The following is a 23,427-nucleotide window of genomic DNA, read 5'->3' on the forward strand; positions in this document are numbered from 1 at the left end:
GATGTAAGCTGAGACAAGTTCCAGAACCCCTCATAGTAACAATTACACTGTTTAACCTACCACAAAAGTAGAGACTTTGTTTTCCATGCTGCAGCAGCCACTTTGAAAATTTAAGTTTGGATTCCGTTTTTATTAAATTGAAAAAAGTGAAAGAAAAGACAAAATACTTCAATTTTTAAAGAGCCCTAAAGTTTTTACCTATGCCATCATCCATGTTCCATGTCTTCGGCAAAATGAATGTTTGGTACAACCATTTTAGTAAAACTTTATGATGGGCTGAACACATGAGTTAATTTTTATTTAGCAAAACATCATTCTGCATTCATCAATGTGAATGCAACATTTGTCTCTGGAAAATATACCAGTGCAAGTTGCTGTCATGTAAAGAACCATATGTGCTTTACCTCACCCTTAGGTAATAGTGTGCTATGACTGTGCTTCTTTTGGAAGCAAAGCACATGACTATCAACAAGCTTGTGTTCCCAGAGTTCTTCTAACATTTATTCTTACTTAGCATTTATTCGGAACGGAGAAGCGTCACCTTCTGTCATTTTGTGTTCCTGCAGAGAACATGATTAGGCTCTTACACAATGCTTTCAGTTTGTTGGGTTTTTTTGTTTGTTTTTTTAACTGATAGTTCCTTAAATTTAAGTTTGACAGCATGTGTGTGATAGAAATCTGTTGAAAGTGTCTGACTGATATCAGTAGGATACCCATGACTTCAATAGAAGATTGATGGAATAAATTAATTTAATTGAAGCTGGTTCTTCAAGGAAAGCACCTTACTGGATTTTTTATACAGAAAAAGGAAGCAGTGATGATAGAGCTACAGGTGTTGTGTAGCTTCAAGATACAACTAAATAGCAGTAATTATGGAGGAACAGGTGAAATTATGTTTATTTGCAGACAAATTAATGTAAAAATAGCACTGATTTACTAGGAGGATCTTCAGCATGCCTTCACCTTGCAAGGTTATTCATGCTACTGCAAAGTGTTGCTGAGTCAGGATGGCAAATTTTCTGTGCCCTCTTTGAAGTGGTATGCAGTGTAACCTGCAGGCATCAAGGCAGGAATTTAGAAATAGTGGCCAATGCTTTTACTGCTCCTTCCCTTTTGAAGCCCCAAACAAGCAAGGTTGTAGCAGAGAGCAGACTGTGTGGTATGTACTGAGCAGAATTATTCGCACAGAAGGGAACAGCTGTACAAGTGAATTCAGCTGTTAGGATCTACAGGTCTGAGTGATTTTAAAAGCTGCTTTGTCACAACCAGATTATGTGCTAAACTGAGTACCTCCACCCAAACCTTGGCAGGGAATTCAACTCTGGTATCTCACAAACAATCTTTGCTAGACTAGCAGTGTGTTGTAGGTGACTTGGTTGTGCTTTTACATGTGACAGAACCAGAAGCTCTGATTGCTCACATCTAGCTCTCTTTTTGATTTAAATGGGAATGGGATTTTGAGACATTTAGACTTTTATTTTCCAATAAAAGTAATTTGTTTTCCCTGACATAATCTGCTTCTTCAAGTCATTGCCAACTTTCTCAAGAGAATTCATTTTTTTTCCTGTGAAGGTGCAAAATTTCCTGATTTCAGTAAACTTCACTGCTGTATTTGCCTTTTTATTCTTCCCTGGATTCAGCAGAAATGTGCAAAATGTTCCACTGCCTGCAATGCTAGAAAGGAACTGCCACAGTGCTGGGGCAGTCCTGTCCCTCACTCACAATGACCTCTCTGTGGTTTTGTAGCAGGCAGAGCCACAGGGGAAAAAGAAACTGAATGATGAGGCAGCACCATCATCCTGTCCCACTCACAGGGACTGCAGTTTACATGGCAGGTCATCCAAAATGAGGTGATAGCTTGCGGGATTTGCAAAAGGCAGATGATTCAGATAAACAATGCCTCATTTGCTTTATACTTTCTCATCTTATTCACTTTTCCCTCCTTTATTATTGTGTGTCATCCTGTGTTTCTATATTCAAGACTGTTAAGGGCTTTGCCAGTACAATCTTGTGATGCCAGTTGGATGTCCCAACAGGATAGAGGTACTACACACTTTTTCCATCTCCCTGTTCTTGCACCGTGTAACTATGTTGACTTCCTTTTCTAGTGATGGGTGACATTTTTGGTGCTTTTAAGTAACTTTTTGCCTGCTTCTTCAAACACTGGGAAGTCTCTCATGTTGTACTTATCCCTTTCAGGGATGTGTCATTTATTTACCACTTGAATTGTTCAGTATCCTGCTGATACCAGGAAGAACAGAGTCTATTGTGAAATAACTTCTTGTTCTTTGGGTATTGATTTCAATGACAGTTCATGAGGGTTTTTGTTTCTTTGGGAAGTGCAGTCACTGCATTCTTATAGATTCTGCAGTCAGCACTCATGTGAGTGTATAGATAATTAAGAATAGATGTTTAAATAAAGCTCTATAAATTGATATCATAGACTAAGATACTATTTAGATAGTATCTTAGATACCAAGACTGTTCTCTCTGTGCTGGCCATAGTACCAGGAAGTTTTCTCCTTTACTAAATAATTCCAAACCATTTTTCACTTACCTTCATGATTGAATTTCATGGAAGTAGTAGAAGATCCTCCCTACAATGCTGTATATGAGGAATTAATAGCCATAGGGAAAAACAATGATGCTGGAATAACTGCATCATGCCCAATGAGAGTAACTTCTGTTAACTGTGGGGAAACTTTTCTGCCCAGTGGACTTTTCCCAGTTTCTACCTATTTTGGTTGGTTTCCAGCTTTCCAATACTCAAAAATAACTCTGTTAAACTGACCCAAGCAAGGCTGATGTGCTTATGTCAGTCTCTTGCGTGCGTAAGTCTCAGGTACATCCAGCATAATCTGGGTGGTATTTTGTTTTGATCCACAGCTGAATTCAGTACCAGAAAGCCACCAGAGTAGATCAAAAGTCCTGTTTGAATTCACAACAGAGTTCATAACTTTGAATAACTTTTTTTTTTTAAAAAAAATGTTCCTAGATTGCTGGAAAGTGTTACTAAATATTCCTTGAGAAACAAGCTGGGAATTATCCAAGAGGAGGGAGGCACATTGCCTCTTACTACTTCCCTCTGATTTGTGCTGATCCATTGCCAGGTTTTAACTTTACAAGGTTTATTTTTATCAATTTTCAACAATAAACAGTGGGACTATCTTCAATAAAAGATTTACAGTGCATCATGAAGAAATACAACTCCCTACCACATATTATATTGATCTATTCCCAAATGCTACTGAAACAGCCTATAAAATCCCAAATGAAGTCCAGTGATGGAGAACTTCCTCTCTCTAGTGACAGATGCATATGACTCTTATGTTTTCAGAAGACAATAAAAGGGAAGGGAGTGACCCTGCTTCTTTGACCATATCTTCAGCAGCCCAGTTAAATCTGTCAACTCAATGTAATCAACATAAATAATGAATTTGGGAACCAAGGGAACTGCCAGTGTGTCTGAAAATTCCCATTCTTTGAAGCTGCCTTTCCTGCTGCAGTCAGACCATAATTAGTCACAGAAGGCCTTGTTGTAACTAGTAAATGGATGGCCCAACAATGATTTGAATAGTCTGGTTCTGGCTGGAGCCCTGAATATTCTCAAATGGGTGGGTGAGATGTAAATCATTAGTCATCATATAAAATAAAAATAAATCTGACTTCTTATCATGTAGTTTATGCTGAAATAACCTCCTGAAGTGTGATCTGATGTGCAAATTTTTTCAAGAATCCTTTCTCCATTTCTACTGTTTTCAATCTAATGGAATGGTTCAATAATTGGTGTCTTCTTTCTGGTCAGAAGGATGATGAATGTAGCCCTAAAGGTTGGAAACTAAGTGTACAAATCTCTTGTAAAACTTAATTTAGGACTTTGCTTTCTAAGTAAGTTACTGTTACAGCAGTCAGATGAGCGCTTGCTGAAGAATTAAATATTGCAACATTGTTCCATCCTGATTCTCCATTGGAAAAAAAAAAGGCAATAGATTGGAAACATCAAGTCTGGGGTTTTACTGGTACTTTGGAGTCAGGAACTGAGTTTTCTTTGAATTTCAAAGGCAGTTTGTAGCTTTCATTGAGGGCCTTCTGAAAAGGCTCGTTTAGCGTTTTTGTTTTTGTTCCCCAGTGATATCTAAACTGAGTAATAAAATAATTGCTGACATACCGGTTTATTTACAATGTTGTATTCAACAATAAATGGAAGGCATGCTGATCCTTCCATCCTTTAATCTTTGTGTTTTTACTATGTCTTCAGTGTGCTCCTCAGCTGGGTTCTGGTAGAACAGAGGAAGGGGCTATGTAGTAAGGGCAGGCAGAGATCCACAGAAGGTGGCAAGCTCACTTCCTTCCCATTACAGAGAGGAAGTAAATTAATAAAATCAGGCTGGAAAGTGTCATAGCCTTTGTGGGACCAAAGAGACACAACTTACTGTCTTGAGGAGAGGACAGAGCTGCCAGAAATGTCAATGCCACTGGACAAGGAAAAGCAGATCTCACAGGGGTGAACAAATGGGTGGGTATACAAACCTGGAAATGGCACAGAATAACATGGACAGGAGACTTAAATGTTCATGAGACTACAGGGATGTTTTTTTAATTTCCAATGTGTTAGGTTAATGCATCTATAGACTATCTTCCAGTAATAGTTCACATAACTGAAGAAGAAAATTTCTCTTTAGGAGCTAATTTCTGTATGTGTGCTGTGAAGTGAAACATTTCAGGATCCAGACATCAGATGGATTAGTCATGTTGATACCTCACACCTGGAAACAGAAGCTAAGCTTTTGGAAGTCAGATAAACTTTGAAGATCAGAATAACATCACTGTTTTGGTAGTGCTGGGGTGATAACCCTACTGAATACTTCCTGGGTATGCTGTGGTATGCCCTGTTGGTGGCCTTTGTTTCAATGCCGGTTGCACTATGGTGAGCACTAACCCTGTTAGTAAGTTCCTAATTTTCCATAAACTGGAAAGATATTTCCTGGGACAGACTGGTTTACCTTTATGGCTTAAGGATGACAGAATTTTCTGCAATTCTATTATCCTTAAGCCATATAATATTTATTTGCTACCTACAGTTGTTCAAAACATTATCTTCTGAAGATGGCTCAGTAAACTGGGGATCTCCAGAACACATTAATAGCTTAAATATGGCCATGTCAAGAATGTAAGTGAAACATTGTATCTGCATGGTCCCTGATGTAACAGAAGCTTCTTCCATCATTGGTTAGGCTAAAACTGGTTTCTTCCCCTATTTAATAAGACTTCTTTGACAACTGAAGTGTGATAGTTGTGATAGTGCAATCTAGACTTCACTGTCCATATACAGTCCCAAAATCTCTACAAATACATGTTGGAAAAAATGATAGGCAAACAATCATCTTTTTGCAAGATTCATCTTTTGGAGACTCCCTGCTGGAAAACACCCAGGCAGGCACAGGAACACTTGAGCAACTCATCTATTGGCTACAGTTTGCCCTCATAAACTGTGCTGTAACAGTGTCTAGTGCTAAGCTTTTGAAAGTCTGACCTCTAGAATCACAGAATAGTTTGGGTTGGACGGAACCTTAAAGACTATCTGGTTCCAACCCCTCTGCCATGGGCAGGGACACCTTCCACTACAGCAGGTTGCTTCAAGCCCCATTCAACCTGCTCTTAAACAATTCCAGGGATGGGGCTTCCACAGCTTCTCTGGGCAACCTGTGCCAGTGTCTCACCACCCTCTGACCCACGATCCATGCTCTCAATGAGCTTCTGAGGTAGGCTCTGAGATTGAACAGAAAAGCTGAATGTTATGCAAAGTCACAGGTTAATGGAACATCAGACTGCTATGGTTTGGATCATCTCTGTTCTGTGGAGGGATCTATGCTGACTTATTTCCTACCCTCAGGACCAAGACAAAGCCATCAGTGAAGGATGTAATGACAGTTCTTAGATCACTTACGGAGTGTTCAGGACATGCACACATATGTGGGTTTTTGTTCTTCTGAAATAGGCAGTGACAAGTATGCAGGTCTTATACTGGAGGCAATGATACCTGCCAGAAAGACCACACAGTTCCTTCAGGCAGAGTGGGTAATAGTGTGGAAATAACTGTTTTGAAAGCTCAGAGCTATCAGGGCTTTCTAACTTGGTAGCGATAAACTGCTGGCTGAAAACATTTCTCAGTATCCCATCTTTCAGCTGTACATATTTACATTTCTTTCGATCTGGGACAGCCAAAATGAATACTGTACTGGAATTGGCTCACTACCACCTTCCCCATCCCTTTTTAAGAGCTAGAAAGAGAATCTCTTTTACATAGGAAAAGAACCAGTGCTACTAATGATCTAACATGCTCTCATAAAACACCCTGTGACCAAAAGGAGTCAATGAGTGACTAAAATAGAATACACAAATCTCTGTGACAGTTGGTAGGCTTTAACACATTATAAAACCATTTCAGTGCTTGAAAGGAAGAGGTACAACTTTAAAAACATTCCAGTGTTCTGGTGCAGTCACACATTGCCATATGGAGGAGGAAGCAGGTGAACTGCAACACACAAGGAAGTTTTTTTTTTGTTTTCCCCTCTTTAAGTCTTGTGCTGCTTTGCCGGAGGGCATGTAGGCCTGGAGGGTTGGAAAGCCTATGTGCTTCTGATACCTGTAGCTGGCAACTGGTGCTTACCTGTCTTGGGGACCTAAGAAGAGTGTGTACAACCCTGTCTATACAAAAAGAATGCAAAGCATTGAATAGGTCATTGTGCTTCAGAAAACTAATAAAGAAATACTTCTTATCAAGATGTCTCTCTCTGGAAATGTCATTACTGCCATAAAGGCTCTCTACTGCACTATATCTAAATTCCTTTCTAGATGTCTGTGGCAATTCTTACAATTTCAAATTAGCATTTGCAATATTAACTAATAATACTCTATTTGAGACCCTCTTTTTCAGGGTAATTCTTTCTGCAGCAGAGATAAAACTTCAGCATCTTTTTGCTGTAGGTGTCAGTATTTGCTGTCATTGGAGGCAACTTTCACAGAAGGCAGCTTTCACAGAATCAATTAGCTGGGGAAAGACCTCTGAGATCGAATCCAACCTATGACCAACTGAACACTACCTTGTCAAATGGACCACGGCACCAAGTGCCACATCCAATCTTTTCTTAAACACATTCAGGGATGATGACTCCAACCACTGCCCTGGGCAGCCCATTCCAATATCTAATCACCCTTTCTGAGAAGAAATTTCTCCTCATGTCCAACCTAAACCTTCCCTGGTACAGTTCGAGGCCATTTCCTCTCATCCTGTCACTTGTTGCCTGGAACAACAAACAAGATCTCTGCAATTACCTAAAAGGATGTTGTAGCAAAGTGGGTGCCAGTTTTTTCTCCGAGATAACAAGTGACAAGATGAGAGGAAATGGCCTCAAGTTGTGCTAGTGTAGGTTTAGATTGGATAGTAGGAAAACTTTCTTCACTGAAAGGATAGTTAGGCATTTGAACAGGCTGCCCAGGGAGGTGGTGAAATCACCATCCCTTGGAGAGGTCAAAAGGCATGTGGGTGTGGCACTTGGGGATAAGGTTTAGTGGCAAGCATAGTGGTGCTGGTTAATGGTTGGATAGAGATCTTGGAGGTCTTTTCCAACCTTAATGCTTCTGAATCTTTGAGATGCTGAAAAATACAGGATGTTCCCATCTCCATAAGCTGCCCTAGCGTGAACCACACCTACCTCTCCTGGTGTAGGATGTCCAGCTAAACAGAACTCTACAGAACTTTCCAGTCTTCTGGTTCTGACTAAGCACAGGAGTATTTTATATGGAACTAGTTCTACAGGATGCCAGAAGTTTATAAAAAATGGTCTCTGACCCAGCAGAGTAGAGAATATTTAAATGAACACTGAAGGCCAGACACCCACTGGAGTTTCTGAGGGATGATTCTGAGCCTGATTTGACAGTGAGGAGCTGGATTTCTCTGATGAAGCTCAAGGATTCAAAAGTTACTCAACCTTGCTATAATTTTGGTGCCACATTGTTACTGATAATTTCTCTAGAATTATGGCTGACAAGGAATCCAAGAACTGTAGAGCACTGTATTGTGAAAATTCCAGCTCTGTATGATTGGACTGCCTGGTGTTCCCAGGTCTGAAATGTGCTTAACTTCAGAAGAATTTATGTAGGATAAAATCAGGATCTGTTTTGCAAATGTTCTGTTCCTTGTCTCCATCTAATCAAGGTCTAGCCATGTTAGGAGACTTGCTGACAGCCTAGGACAAGAAGTTAGAAAAGCAAAAGAGCTCTGGTCTTTCTCAAGTGTTTCTGCTCAGGCAAACTAGAACCAGAGGCCAGGTGCCGGTATCACTTGTGACATCTTGAGGCAAGATGTTTTGCTTGCTCAACCCTCTTAGAAGATACACTTTACTTGAGTTGATGAGCATCACGTGTATCTTATGTAGACAGTCTTTAATGACACTACTACACTACACAGCAAATGTCTGAATGCTAGGGAGGTCGTGCTCATTCATGGGGTATGCACAGACATGGAATTCTTCTTCGGCTGAAGCAATTTCTCCAACCAAAGTGAAAAAAACCCAAACACAACAAACCAGAGATGCTACAGTTTCTTAACTAAACCACATCTTAACAGTTATTGAAGTGTTAATATAAACAAGTAAGAAATGAAAGTTAGAAAAAATTAATCAAGATTAGTGAAAAATAAAATTACTAATGTCATTGGCTAATGAAAAGTTCTCTGTAGTCACTGTTAGCCTGAAGAATGAGGGTATGGTTAACACTACTCTTGCACAAAGAAATGCAGTTATTGCTTTCACAAGTGCTGAAAAATGTTCTACTCTATTGGTACTCATGGGTACTGATGGCTGCATGGAGCACCCCCGTATGAATGCACAACACACACACAAAATTACATGTATTTTTAAAGATGCTAGAATTCAGGAGGATATTTTTTAGTTTTGTCTATGTAATACCCAGAGGCAGATGAAAGAAAGTGCCACTGGTAAAGGAGTTCAATATAAATTATTTGGTTTTAACATAAAGGGGGACAGAGAAATTCCTATCTCAAGGATGTGCCTTATGGGGATTTACAGTAGTTTCCCCAGGCCTAGATGTCTCAAAAGAAGAGCCTACTGAAAGCCTGAGAAACTCAAACACCATAAATCACCAGAAGAAGGTGCTGTTTTTAAAAAAAATCCTGCACTACACATGAAAAAAACTAGAGATAAAATTAGGATTCTATCAATTATGATTGAAAATGTCCAGTGCTCTGGGCAATTGTTCACAGCAAAAGAGAAAAAAATGCAGTTTTAGAGGAAACTGAGATACATTCATAGCAAAAGGTAGTGCTTTCTCAGGCTACTTAATTTATGCTTGAATAAGCATAAAATAATGGGATCACACTATAACAGCTCTTCAAGTTATCTGGATGTTCCAAGTGACTAGAATTACTTAAACAAACTAAAAATTAAAGATACTCCAAGAACCATGAGGAAGTCCTGAAGTTCAACCCTTATTTGGGAATGGAGTAATTACTCCTCAGAAGAGTAAGAAAATTTTTTAATTTTTCTGAACAGGATAAGTTATTTGAATCTTCTTCAACCTAAAACAGGCTCTTACCTATGCTATTAATTTATGGGGGGGAATGTAAACTCTTCTGTGAAGAAAACCAAAACAAAAAACCTCTGAAACCCAAAGACTCAAAAAGCTGCTTCAAGCACAGAAAGAAAGCAGTTTGAGGGTAGATCGCAGGAGGGAAGAGGCAAGTCCCCTTGCTGGTTGCTGAATAGCCGTGAAGTTCTTTAATGTTGCTCCCTGCTTTCCATCTTCAGCAGATTAAGATAATGTAGGAGAATAAGGCAGTTAAAAGCCACCTTTACTGGTGCTCTCTTCAGTAATAAAATCCAGAATTTGGCATAATAGAGGACTGTGATGCGATTCACAAATACTTCATTATTTCAGTGTTAATCTACTGGAAACATAAGGTATTCCTTAGTGTGCTTTAATAGGTACTTATATTTATTGTATGCTGACTTTACCATTACAGGAAACATCTTAGGAAAAAAATATGCAACATGCAAGGAACTGCACAGTTAGGCCAATAAAAGCAAATTCCACTACCCTTTGAAATCCTACCTGCAGCTTGCTTTCATCTGCTAACAGCAATAGTTATCACTGCCAACAACCTTTGAACAAAATAATTTTGTGACTTTTTTGCACATATCCTTGATTTAACATGAAAGATGGGGAACATCTGTGGGCAACTTCAACAGGGTGTTTTTTCAGAAGCAGGAGATGTGAACTTGAATCTCCTCAGGCTTCTGAAACCCAGGTTTTTTGTTTTGTGGAAGATCCCCCTTGCCTTGAGATTGTTTCAGGCAGTTTCCTAAAACTCTTCTGAAGCATTTTATGAAAGTGTGACAATTTTAAACCAGTTCTTTGTTCTGTCCCCATCTTTCCTATTCCCCCTTTTCAATCACAGCATGTAGCCTTACCCTCTTTTTTCTGCCAGTTGTTCAAAGACATCTGATCACTGATTTTTTTAATGTGTTCTAAGAGTAAGAAAAAGTCCTCCAGCACTGTGGCTTTCTTGGCATCATGCTAGTCTTCTGTGCTGTAGTAGAAAATTAATTGTCACATCGGTTTCTTTCGCACTGTTGCAGCTATGGATCTTCAGCCACAAACCAAATTCCTTAAATGAAGATGAGGCGTTATAACCTTGGCCATACCTGATGCAGAAATAGAGAACTTCTGTATTGTTTACCTCAGAGCAGAAGATGCTGTACCTCTGTGACAGAGCTCTTTCTAGAATCCTTGTGTCACTCAGTACTACATTTCATACAGTACCTAGTATCTTCCATCACTACATGGATATACAATGACCATTACAAGGGAGATTTTAGGTGCTCTTTACAAAACCTTTGGGGAAAAAAAAAAGCCAAAATGCCTAATGAGTATGCTGCAATTGTCAGCACAAAACATTAATTTCATTTTGAAGAAGAATTTCTTCAGTTTCTCAATATATGAGAAAACACTAACTGGAAGTATGCAGCTAGTTGCATTGGTAGCAACTTAGAACACGTACAAAAACATCTTAAAGAAAAGCAAATGTGATTAAAAAACACCCAAGACTCTTGGTAAAACTGTACCTTGTTAAATAGCAGAAGCTCTCATAGATGTGCCTACAAGAGTCTCAGTCTTTTAATAAGGCTGTACCTGGTTAGTTCACTGCCAGCTTACAAACTTTTATGTTTTAAAACCCTGCATTCTTCACAGAACTTGATCTAAATACTTTGCCTTAGTCAGACTGTAAATGCGATATTAAAGCATGCCAGTCTTAAGGTTTATCACAAGGACAAAGTACTTTTCTACATTTTTACTTCAGTAATTTAAAAATAAATTTCTATAAAGGCATTAAGAAACTGTGTGCAAGCACTCTATTTATCCAAGGATTAACACTTCTCATACACCAGAGATAAAACTTGATTCAAAGGTAGTTTTTACAAGCACACACATTTTTCTTTTCCCTACACTTTCTCTATTTGTGATATGGGATTGAAAAAAATTGCTTGTTGAGTGCAATGAATAGATGATTTCAAGCATAATTCCATTCTAGAACCTCCACAGCAATACAACCAACAGGGGGCTGTCTGGCTACATGCTTTTACCAAATCTGCAGTGAAATCCTTTTTCTGACTGTACAACCTACCATTCATGCACACTTCCTAAAATTGGTTGAAGAACAAGTCATTTAACAGATTTCATACCTCCAAAATATTAGAGTTCTTGTGCATCTTTGTCTCATACTACTGCAAATCTCATATTTTTGATCTGGAAGTTCCATTATAGATGGAAAATATAGCTTTAATGTATTTATAGATGTGTCTGAAAATAACAGATAATGCTTGTTGAAAAAGGGGGAGACTTGTCTTGATAATAGGAAAGGCATATCACAGCTGCTTCCAGATGCTAAGAAGCTATATCTATATGAGCATTTTTGTGCTGGTTTCATATGTTGATACTAATCTTCTGTACAAGAAAAGAGATAGACGAAAATGTTTTTAGATCCTTTGATATTGATTTAAAGAGCAGATAGGCAAAGTCTGTCTGTAGTACTGTCAAGAAAGGAAGAATTAGGCCCCGAATAGTCCTTACAGAGATTTAAGCAATGTAAATGGACTTTAAAACTGAAGTGCCAGTCTCAGGAGTGAAGGGTATTTTCTTGGTGCTGGCACTGTTGCTTACAGCAAGCACATTCAGCTAGCTGAGTTTACCAAAAACGAACCTAAAGTCATTCAGTGAAACCACCAAAGACATATGAGAGCTAGGGTAATAGTGAAAGAAACAAGAAAACTCATTCCCAAACTTGTCTGGCTCAAGAATCACAAGGTTGTAGAACCATAGTCTTGTATGGTTGTATGTTGACTATTCTAGCTGGTCAAATACTGTAATAACCCATGAAGCTCTTTCTTTGCCTTTATTTCAATAAAACATTAAAAATTTATACATTTGAGACTTTCTATGCTATAATTTATGCCTTATATACTTCAATTTTTTAATACTTAAGGCTTATTTGAGTATTTGTTGAGAGATTTCAAAATGTTTTACTTTTAAAACAACTTAAAAATATAAAACCTGCTAAAAGTATGTTCCTTTATGGGTAATAAAGCCACATACGTGCCCTGCAGAAATGTAGGGAAATGAGAAGCTTTCTATCCATGTCTGACTCCTATAGCTAGAAACAGCAGAGGAAAACACTATGGATATATTATTCCTATCTCTCAAGAGAAACTAAGCCTTCACCTACTATGCACTGTATAATTCAGATTGAAGATACAAACTAGATAAACGCTGCTATAATTAATATGTAATTTCAGAACTTTTGAACATAAAGGTTCAAATTCTACATTAAGAGGCAGGAGCAATATAAGAAATTTAATTTTATTTATTAAAAAATACAGAGCTATTTTTTATAAGTGAATAAAATATGGAAAAAAGTAAGAGTTGCACCTGACAACCATTAAATAACTTCTAACAGAAATAAACTATTTAGAGTGATAAATTATTTAGAGTGATAAATAAGTACTCCGATGACTATTATCCCCCTCACAGAAAGATAAACAATGTCACTCATGCCATTGCATTTTTCCATTTTTTTTTATTTCTCTTAATAGTTAAATATTTTATTGCGATACAATTACAACTGCCACCTTAGAAAGGAGATTTGCATACATCTCAGACATAAGTTTTCCTTCAAATACATTTTAAATGTTTTGTTTGTTTTTTATATGAAGAATTGTTGCTGCTGTTAAACTGGTACAATAGCAGCTCACCACTTTGGGTATATTTCTAGCATTTCTTGTGACTTCTGTGACAATAGGTTGTGATAAAGATAAAGAGAGTCTAAACACTTCAAATCCAACCATTACTGCTAATGTGGCTACCTGATTAGAAGAGACCTTCCCCTATACTTAAGATATCATGACTAAGGCAAAAGCTGAAACATTTTCAGATCACTGTATCCAAATTTCTAGTACAGACCACGCTCATTTAGCAATTTGCTGTAGGCAGTACCAAGAAAACTGCCTTTGAAATTTGAAGAAAATGGCAGTAGAAGTCCTAAATACTTAGGTATAAGTTACTTTACATTTTTAGAGATGCAGTGCTTACCACTGTACATTAAGAAATTGTTACAATTTAAATAGCTCATTCTTTCTGTAAAATAGATCTTCACAGGTAAATTTATTGTCAAATATGCTGAAGTTCAAACATGTGCATTACCTTTACTACATAGAAGATTTTGCACAATGTTGACGATGTTGCCTACAAAAATGATAAGCAAAAAAATGGCACACACAGGTGTAATAATGAGTTATATTCGCAAAATGAATCAGTGACAAGACAGGACACAAATCAGAGAATTTTGGAGTTCACAGGACTGCAGAAACAGGCCATGAATAAACAGCACAGAAACTCTGCTTCCCAGCCTGAGCTGGTAACAAGGAAAGTTTATTGCAGATCTGATCTTTAAAAGATGCGCAGTACTCACCTCTTCCTCTGAAATCAGAATTATAAATGCCCTAGAAAATTCCATGAGGCAATGCATTACTGTAGTACAGCTACTAAACAAAAGTAGCTAACAGCCCTTCAAGGGCTGTGTCCATTTACCCCTACTTTAAATGTGACATGAACGTGTAGAAGCTATCATAGTATGCTACAGTTTGAAGTTCTCTTTAAGAAGATAGGAGACTGTCAGCAGACATAACTTCAGAGTATTTTAATTCAAATGACAACTCCTAAGAAGCTCAGCTACCAATGTGAACCACCGGTGTTTCTTTCAGACGCGAGTCTTAAATCAAGACACCTCTAAAGCAAAGCGCAATGTACACGCTACAGAAACAATGGCCTGGTTACTTGCCCAGCATCATGCAAGAATACAGGCAGAAAAATAAACATCACATCCAGTTCTTAGGAATTCTCACTTGACATAACCATGAAGACATTGTCTTCTCTACTTGCAGCCATTTGTTCCATTGCCTAGAGAATTTTTTACTAATTTCTGCAGCACCTATAGCAACATCAGGCTTCTTGCTTGCACAGGCCACAAACATCCTCCCCAGCCCAGCACCACAGGCAGACCCTATCAATAGATTTAAACATTCCGTGTGATCATGAAGATTGCTTCATAGTATACTGACACAAGGGGGCAAATGAAGATTGCAGAATCTTAAAGCAGGAGTTAGATAACTTCTTAATGTTTCATTTTGTGATCTTCTTGTTCTTTTTACAGTTAATAGCTGTTGCTTTGTTTCCCCCTCCCCCCCCCAAAAAAAGCATTTCCTCCTTTGAATTCTAATTCCCCTTATTAGATGAAGCATTTTATTTACTTCCACAAAGACGATGAGAGAACTGAAGAATCTTTCACATGAAGACAGGCTGAGTGAGCTGAGACTCCAGACTGGAGAAGAAAGGGCTTGTGTTTGTGTGATCTCAGCAATGTTTCCAAATGCCTGCTGGTGGGGGTACGGGAGAGGAAAGAAAACATAGCCAGGCTCTTCTCTGTCCAGAAATAGGACAAGAGGCAGCAGGTAAGAAAGAAAGTGCATGAAATTCTAGCTGAACAGGACAGGCTGCAGAGTCTCCATCCTTGAATATATTCAAAACTGACTGGACATAGCCTTAAAGAAACTACCCTGTTTAACAAGAGATCTCCCTTACAACCTCAACTATTCTTACTTTGAAATTTCTTTTCAGGGCCAAAATCCATGAAGTAGCTGAGGGTACTAATAGGCTTGCCCTCTTCTCTCTGGAATACAATGAGAGGGGGTGAAATTGACAGTGATTTCCCATATGACAGCAAAAGCTACCACTTAACAGTCTGTATTCCCTTCTGGATCTGAAGAGCGGAGCATTTCCGTGAATGTTAGGAATCATCTGAGGAGTGCAAGCCTCTTTCTCTAAGCCTGACTTGCTCTCTTTGCCTCACGCCAGATCCTCTGTGTCAGGCTACTGCTTCTTCCAATTTCAATAAACAATCAAACCCCCAAATCTTTGCCCAACGTATTTCAATCCTTCTGATTTTCCAGTTCATCTGATCTATCCTTCCTGTATTTGTTCTCAGCTCCAACCTTTTAACATTGCACTTTTAGACATGCTCCTAAAACTAGTTGTCTCCACTCATATACAGCTATTAGTCTCTCTCAGTTTATTTTCAAGCAGGACTATCTTTTCTTGCCTTTTTATGTGAATTAAGCATCTTTTCCCCATACAGGTCCTAAGCCTAGCAGAAAACAAGCACCTGAACTGAAAACACTGAGCCTTCCTTTCTTACATCAGGCACAGTCCTTAGGACCCCCGAGCTGCAGCATGAAGTGAGTTTGATCCAGCCACAGTATCTGGCACCACCCATACAGGCAAACCTCTAGAAAATATAACTGCTAATATTAAGCCACCTGTGAACCATGTGAGAAATGTAACATCCTTTTCAAAGGTTTAGGAACTGAATCATATGAGTAGGCCTTCATAAGTACTTGAAGTAGTTTTCTTATCCAGACAGGAACTTTGGTTCCTCAGTTGAACTCTGGTTCTGCAAATGCTCAAACTGTGTTTTCACCATGTCACTGAACTATTCTGTGCTGCTAGGGCCACTGAACAAGGCACTCCAACCTTTGCCCTTCTGCTTCTTCCTGCTTCCTGCTATTTCCTGCCCTTGTGCCAGTGATAGGAGTTTGCATGGTGAACCAGAAGGAAGCACTGTCTGTTTCACTCTTTGCACAAAGGCCAACATGAGCACAAATGAAGTAGTCAGGAAGAAACAGTTTGGCCACCGGACTTTGACAAAGCTCTTTAGATTCACATCTACTCATGAAGTCCCTGGGAAAAATCCTTGGTACATTAAAATACTAGATCTACTAGAACAACTGAATTGATGGGCTTGCTGCAAGTACCAGTCTGCAGCATGATGAAAAAAAAGCAGAGACCCTTAAGGTCTTACCAAGCATTTCTGTCTTCAAACGACTGAAGTGCTTTTGCAGATCTTTAATATTTAGCAGTTCCTTAATGCTAAATATGAAACTCAAGAGAAGGCTATCCAACTTTGAGCCAGATAGGATATTTTTTCTAAGTACTCAACCTCATTTTGGTCATGTATCTTAAGAGAAATGTAGTAGGTAAATGTGCATATCAATGTTCTTTATGAAAAGCTGTAGGCTATCTAATTCTGCATAGCTATGCTATTGAGAACTGCTCAGGTCTGAACTAAATCGGAAATTTTAGCTATTAGAGTAATTTTGCCAGTTCAAATCCATAGCAGTAGTAAACAATTTTTACCAATCTGAAATTCTGAAATATGGTAAAATAATTCAAACAAATGAATTATAACAACTTGGATTCATATTCATCCATCATGTTTGTACCTGTGCAACTGCACCAGTAGCAGTTCTGTGAAGGCTAAAACCAAAACAAATCTTGATGGCAGATAAGAGTTTTTCCTTTATTTTAAAACATCTATTATTGACTCTGTCAAATACACTTTTTTGAATAACGTATGTGTATTTTAAATGGTGAAATACAACAGGGCTAATAAAATTAGATTAGCAAGTGATACTGAGTCATGATAGTGAAGAAAATAAAATCTTAAAAGGAAACACACTTTCAGATCTGTATCTAAAATTAGTGACATTTACATAACCATTAGTCTACATTTGACTCACCACACAGTTCTCGCATGCAGCTTTTAAAAGGAAAGGAGCCAAAGTAATTTCCATTCTCACTGCAGCAATTTCAATCATCTCAATGAAAGATTTTCCTGCAAGAGAAAAATCTTAGTGGAAGATGAGGAAAAAAATTAGTAAATTCACAGTCAGATATACAGTCTAAACTTCTAACCATAAAACTGTTACCTGTCTATAGCCCAGTGGTTTAAGAAATGAAGTGGTTAATAAGTTTTGTTAAAAAAATTGAAAGACACTTTTTCTTTATGAGCTCTTTGTTAAAAGCGTGACCAAATATTTCCAAGTTCCACTAATTTAGAAAAGACTGTAAAAATGAGCACAGTTTTAAGAGTTTTAATAAAGAAATGTGTTGGCAATTAAAGTAACATAATTTTTGTAGTTTTTAAATATATAAACAAACACACTTACCAAAGTATTGTTAGATAGGTGTAGCTTGAGACGGCTTCTTTAGAAAGTTCAGTTTTCACATAAACCAAAGCAAAATTGTATATATGCCTAGTCTATTTACCATCAGATACTATGAAGCTTTAAATATAGTTTCTGAATAAATGAAAATAAAAAAAAGAAAGTGTTCATATACAAACAATATATAAATTTTTAGCAACAAAAAGGCATAAGGGAATACATGCAATGTCCTGTTCCACGACTCGCGTGCAGAAGTGGCTAGCCTTACTTCAGCAGCACAGTTAATACTGGAGATATTTACAGTCTTAACACCAATATTTACGTGCTGCTAAAGTATGACAGACATCAGCATCACAAGATTGACTAATACATAAGTGGTATTTCTCTTCAGGGTGATGAAATCCTTGTATTTTTGAGGCAGCACAATATGGCCTGCACCTTTTCAAAACCCACAAACCATTATGTGCTGCTACGTTATGCCAAGGTGTCTACAATGCTTCAAGGAAACAGAAACATACTCTGAGATGAATGCAGAATTTTCTTATTGAACTTTAGCTTTCATGTAGTAACATCAGTTGTATTAACGAACTACTAAACGTTTAGAAAACCCAAGCTAGTTTATTTACATTTACACTGTAAATGTTTATTTACAGTGAAGCTCTAGATTTTATTGTCATCTGGGCATAATACCTTAATGAGATATGAACCACAAACTGGAAAACTGTGTGTCTAGTTAGAAAAACTAAAGATTATGCAGATGTTTATTTCAAAAGAAAGCAAAAAATCTGGGTTATTTCCTAGTCTGACTTTTTGTCATTTGGAAACTCAGATGTGAAAAGAAAACCCCAACAACTTTCATATGTAAGAGAATAAGACCTAATTTCAAAATAAGCTTCTGTGAATTATTCTATGAGTCCTCAAGCCATCTGTTAGCTCTGCATCTTACCCTTACTGCAACTTTTGGGCAGACATACTCAAAAGAGCCTTAATTAATTTCAGAGGAAAAAAAAATTATAACCCAAAGCAATTGTTAGCAAGAATAGTAACTTATCTGTTATTATGAGCAGGAGTTCATCTGCCCCAGCCTAGAATTGACCATGCTGCTTTACTTGATGTAGCCAAGAGATGTGGAGTCATGGCCCAGCTAGGTATCATTTTCTTAGACTAAAGAATGTCAGAGATTTAAGTGTGTGCAGTCCTTTTACTGGTTCCCTAGATAACATGAATTATGCTTTCTTTAATGTTTTTACACTAAACTGTTAAGACAAAAGCTACTTACACAGCATGGACCCAAGCATGCCACTCCATTGCAATAAGCCTTCTAGTCAGGTCATGACAGACAACTTCTGGAAATTAACAGGGCTATCTGGAAGCACAAAAAGAGATTTGGCAGGCCATATTGGGGAAAGATTTGGGAATTTTTTGGGAAAATTTTGGGAGTTTTCTTTTCTCCCTTCCTACTACAGCTGGACAATATCTGTTAGAAGAGTCCATTGCCACAAATGTGCCAATTAAAGTGAGATTGCCAATGTACATTTACAGGTAACATTACAATTTACATTTACATTTAGAAGCAACACTTTCAATATGGCTTATCCAGATAGGAATGCTAACTTTAGGAACTGGAATCAAAGAGCCATTTCCAGTATATTTTATACATGCACAGCTCTATTTACACTTATCCGCACCCCACCTCTTACAACCTATGTTTGTTTTTTAAATCAGACAGCTAAAATAGCAAACTAAATTAAATAGGCACAACTTACCCAACTTACCATGGTGAATTAAAGAGGAGTGCAAAGTCAAAATAAACCTATACTGTAAACGTATGCTCTGACAGCTGGTCTCCCCCCTGCAGAAACTGTGCTAGGCATAAACCAAGAGAAGAAAAAGTAAAGACAAAATCTCCACCATATATATGTGTGTATACACACACACACACACATATATATGTGTAATGTGGAAGGCATAGATAAAGATAGATGTAAGCAAAAATTCCAGCCAGTGGTAAAAGATTTACTCAACTTTTCTGGAAAAAGAGCATGAAAAATGTCCTCTAGCAAGAAAAAAATATTGTTTTGTACGTGTATATTTACCTCAAAAGACTGAAAGAAAATTACTTAAATAAGACAGCTGTAATATTTAATACTTTTGGATTTCTCATTTTTACATTCAGGCCAAATTCTTCATTTGAAACTCCATGTGTTTTAACAGATACTATTCTTTCAACTGCCTGGTTGATTTCAGCTTCTACCTTAAGTATGGAGAGTTTTTTTCCTGTTGCATAACTAAATCCCTTTAAAATTAAACTATACACACCATGAAATTAAGACTTGGCAGAATTATTATGCTAATTTCTACAGAAAGTACATTAGTAAGAAAACTTGCAGGTAATTCCACCCACCCATACAAAACATGAACACAAAACCTTGCATGAATTACAGGATTCCAGACCGCTTGAGTTTTTCCATTTTTAAAAAATTATTTTGGAAGGTGTTTTGTTGTTATTGTTGTTTTTTCTTTTAACTTTACTACAAAATGTCCCAAAAGAAACCAACCAACCCAAAATTCAATACAATGTGACTGTATCCTTTTTACATTGCTATTAAAATAGACATAATCTGCAAGGAGAATAAGCAAATTTCACATAAAATTGAAGGCAGTCTATGTGAGAAGAAGGGGTTGTGGAACAGGAGAAGAATGAGAAGAAGTCTAAGATAACAAGTGCACTGATATCTGAGCCAGGAATCTATTGAAATCCAGGAATGTCTGCACAAAGCTGTATACCATTATGCTTTGGTCATAAAGTCAATATAGTTGTTACCAAGAGTGCTTCTCCTATCTCCATCCTTGTGTCTTAAGTCTGTGGATGAGAGACTGACAAACAAAAGGAGACCTCAATAAAAGCTAGGAATCACATATGCAAGCAGTTCCATTACATTTCCCAAGTCCCTAAAATTAAGAGCTCTGCTGAGGAAGAAGGATTATGAAGATGCAAAACTGAAATTCCACAGAAGCAACTCACATACACAAGTCAGGAATGCTCTTTGAAAAAAAATGTACTGGAACTGTTAGAAAAAAGAAAGGAAAAAAGAGAGAAGTGTGTGTATATATATTTGCACTTGTTTTAGCAATTAGAGTGTTCCCAAGCAAGGAAGGAGCATTTCCTTGATTTCAGTATTTCTTAGTTGATTTATCAAAGACCAAGTCCAATATAAAATATAGTTTTTGGTTTTTATTGTTTATAGTTCAGAGTTTATGACAACACCAAGCCAAACTCAGTCTTTCCGACCTTATGAAAACCAGCTACAAGTCAATTCTGGCTACTAAACATACTAATAAGCTCCTTAAATGCTACTGTAACTACTAATAAACTCCTTAAACCTCTTTGTAACATATTATATCCAGAAGGTACCACTAGGCCTGCAATCTGACTGACAGGTCAGTGACTTGGAGTAAAAGACACCAAGGATTTTGTATTAAAACACTGTATGTTGCCTTTAATACCCAAGAACATGATCTAAAATTAAATATTTACCTCATGCCTTTTGGTCATACAAGCAAAGCATTCCCTTCTTGGCCAGAAGCTATTCCTCATCTATAGTGTTATACACCATTGCTCACAACCATATTCCATTGCTTTAGTTCCTTACTCATTTATACAAAGCACAGATCCAATATGAAAGCAAGGCTATTCCTTCACTGTTCATTTTGACCCATTCCCAACCTTATTTCAGATTAAAATTAGAAAACTGAATGCGAACCTGAAAGACTTAAGTGCTCCACAGTGCAAAAGCATTACATTTCTCCACCAGTGCTACTCTCCTCCACAGCCCTGACACCAGCAACTACACATGTCCATATCTCAGTTTTGCCAGGTTAGCTTAGTTTAACCAGAAATTAAGACAGGGTTTGCACTGAGATGGCACAGCATGAAGTGGGGCATCTTTGACAAGTGTGCCCTGCTCTATGCATTCCACTAATGGAGTAAGTTACTTCTATGTTAGACAGAACATTTTGCAGTGTAGCTTTTTGGACAACTGCTGGTGGATTTGCCAAATTCTCCTCTCATAGTTCAGTGTCACTAACACACCACTAAATATGAATAAACATGATGGCAGTTAAACAATGGCAGTTCAACACTGGAAAATACATTTAAGGTTTTATTTAATTAATCTGGGAAAAAGACAGATAATCTCACTGTTCACTACCAAGAAATCTGAACATTTCCATTCTCTAAGATTCTCAGATCTAAAAGTGTATGTAGTTGTATCTTGCTCATACACTGTTTACACACCTCTCTCCAAGTCAAAACAATAGTTTCATTTTATTTTTGTCATATGCTTACTCAACACTGCAGTATTTATACTGCAAACATACTAAAATTTATAACTCTTGTTCATTCTTAAATCTAAGATTTAGAAGTATATTATTTTACTCCTTCATTTGTTAACAAACTGTCTTTCCTTCTAATTTGTGGTGTCAGCAGCCTTTAAAATGATATGCATGTAATTTTTAAAAGAAGAAAAAATTCCACTGAAATATTTCAGAACATTAACTTTAAAGGTATCAGTGAACTTTCAGCTACTATTCCATTATTATTTTGTTCAGGCATAACGTACAATACTCTGTTAATTCACTCAACTTAATTGAGGCTATTTTCTGGTCAGAGGAAGAAGAATTAAGATAGTAAACTATATACCTTGATTGCTCTTCTCCTGAAGTAACAGCAAGATTTTTAAATAGCTGTTTAAGACTGCAGCTCTAAAGAGAAAAAATAAATTTAAATAAATTTTAAAAAATCTAAACTAGCAATTATTTTGCATGTGTTTTTCTTTTCAATTAAATAACTCTAACACAGAAATAAATTTGCCTCACTTCACCTCAAAGAGATGCAGTAATCCAGGACCAAGCTTATATACACAGTCCATGTATAATAGGTCCTCCCATACTTTCTAGCAAGCAGCTGTATATTTCTAAGATGATGATAAAGATGTGTAAAAAAAAAATCAGAATTAATGCTTTAAATAATTCTCTGAACAAAAAGATGAATATTTGAACAGAGATAACTAGCACTAATTTAGAGTTTTGGTAGCACAAACTTTGACATTTAAAAAAAAAGTGTGTTCATTATTTCGTGATTATATTAACAATACTCCCCATATAACTATGGCAAAAGACTGAGAGAAGTAAATTTTTTTTCAATGTGAAGTATTAATAACTAAAGTAAAGCAGATGACTGCTGATCACTTAAATTTACTGCTACTAAATTTGGAGAATCTATATCATGTGTCCAGCCATCTCTCCAAGGATCATGAGCAAACAGATTTAGACTAGCTGGAGAACTACTGCATAAGATAAACATGAAATAACAAAGCCAGCTAAAAATAAAAACCAGGAAGTAAAACCATTGAGAAATTCAGAAGTACAAAAATACCTGGAAATTTAGAAGTGCAGTTAAGGACTCCCAGCATCAAATTCTGTTTTACACCCTTTTTACTTAATCTAAGACTCCAACTACTGTTTATACTAGCTTGACTCACGTATTAATTTGTATGAGGTGCACCCCCACTCCCCACCAATTGCACTCAGGAAGACAAACCAAAGTGAAAACTGTTACTTGGTTCTGCAATATTGATGCTTCTAGTGGAGTGATGAATAGCAAACAGAATGCAATGGATTTCTGTGAAAGGCAAGAAACTAAAGGTAGTCAGTTCTGACTTAAACAAGTACAGTATGTCAATTTTTATAGCCTGCTAGCTAAAAAAAGCATAACTACGGGAAGCTGATATAG

At 37.2% G+C, this 23,427-nt stretch overlaps 1 long non-coding RNA gene and 2 other non-coding genes across 3 annotated transcripts in view; all 3 read right to left on the bottom strand.

Moving 5' to 3' along the window:
* Window positions 1-17,882: 17,882 nt before the first annotated feature.
* Window positions 17,883-17,974, bottom strand: MIR16A (microRNA mir-16a). The gene has a single exon (NR_049119.1). It is a non-coding gene; the product is annotated as a microRNA mir-16a (primary transcript).
* A 70-nt stretch (window positions 17,975-18,044) lies between these two features.
* MIR15A (microRNA mir-15a) lies at window positions 18,045-18,115 on the bottom strand. The gene has a single exon (NR_049080.1). It is a non-coding gene; the product is annotated as a microRNA mir-15a (primary transcript).
* An 894-nt stretch (window positions 18,116-19,009) lies between these two features.
* LOC140684186 (uncharacterized) overlaps window positions 19,010-23,427 on the bottom strand; it is a 71,506-nt gene continuing 67,088 nt past the window's right edge. Inside the window, exon 4 of the long non-coding RNA XR_012056105.1 lies at window positions 19,010-19,499. This is a non-coding gene — a long non-coding RNA (uncharacterized lncRNA). The remainder of the gene's footprint in view (window positions 19,500-23,427) is intronic.

This window comes from Taeniopygia guttata, chromosome 1 (genome assembly GCF_048771995.1).
Source record: "Taeniopygia guttata chromosome 1, bTaeGut7.mat, whole genome shotgun sequence".
Lineage (NCBI taxonomy): Eukaryota > Metazoa > Chordata > Aves > Passeriformes > Estrildidae > Taeniopygia > Taeniopygia guttata.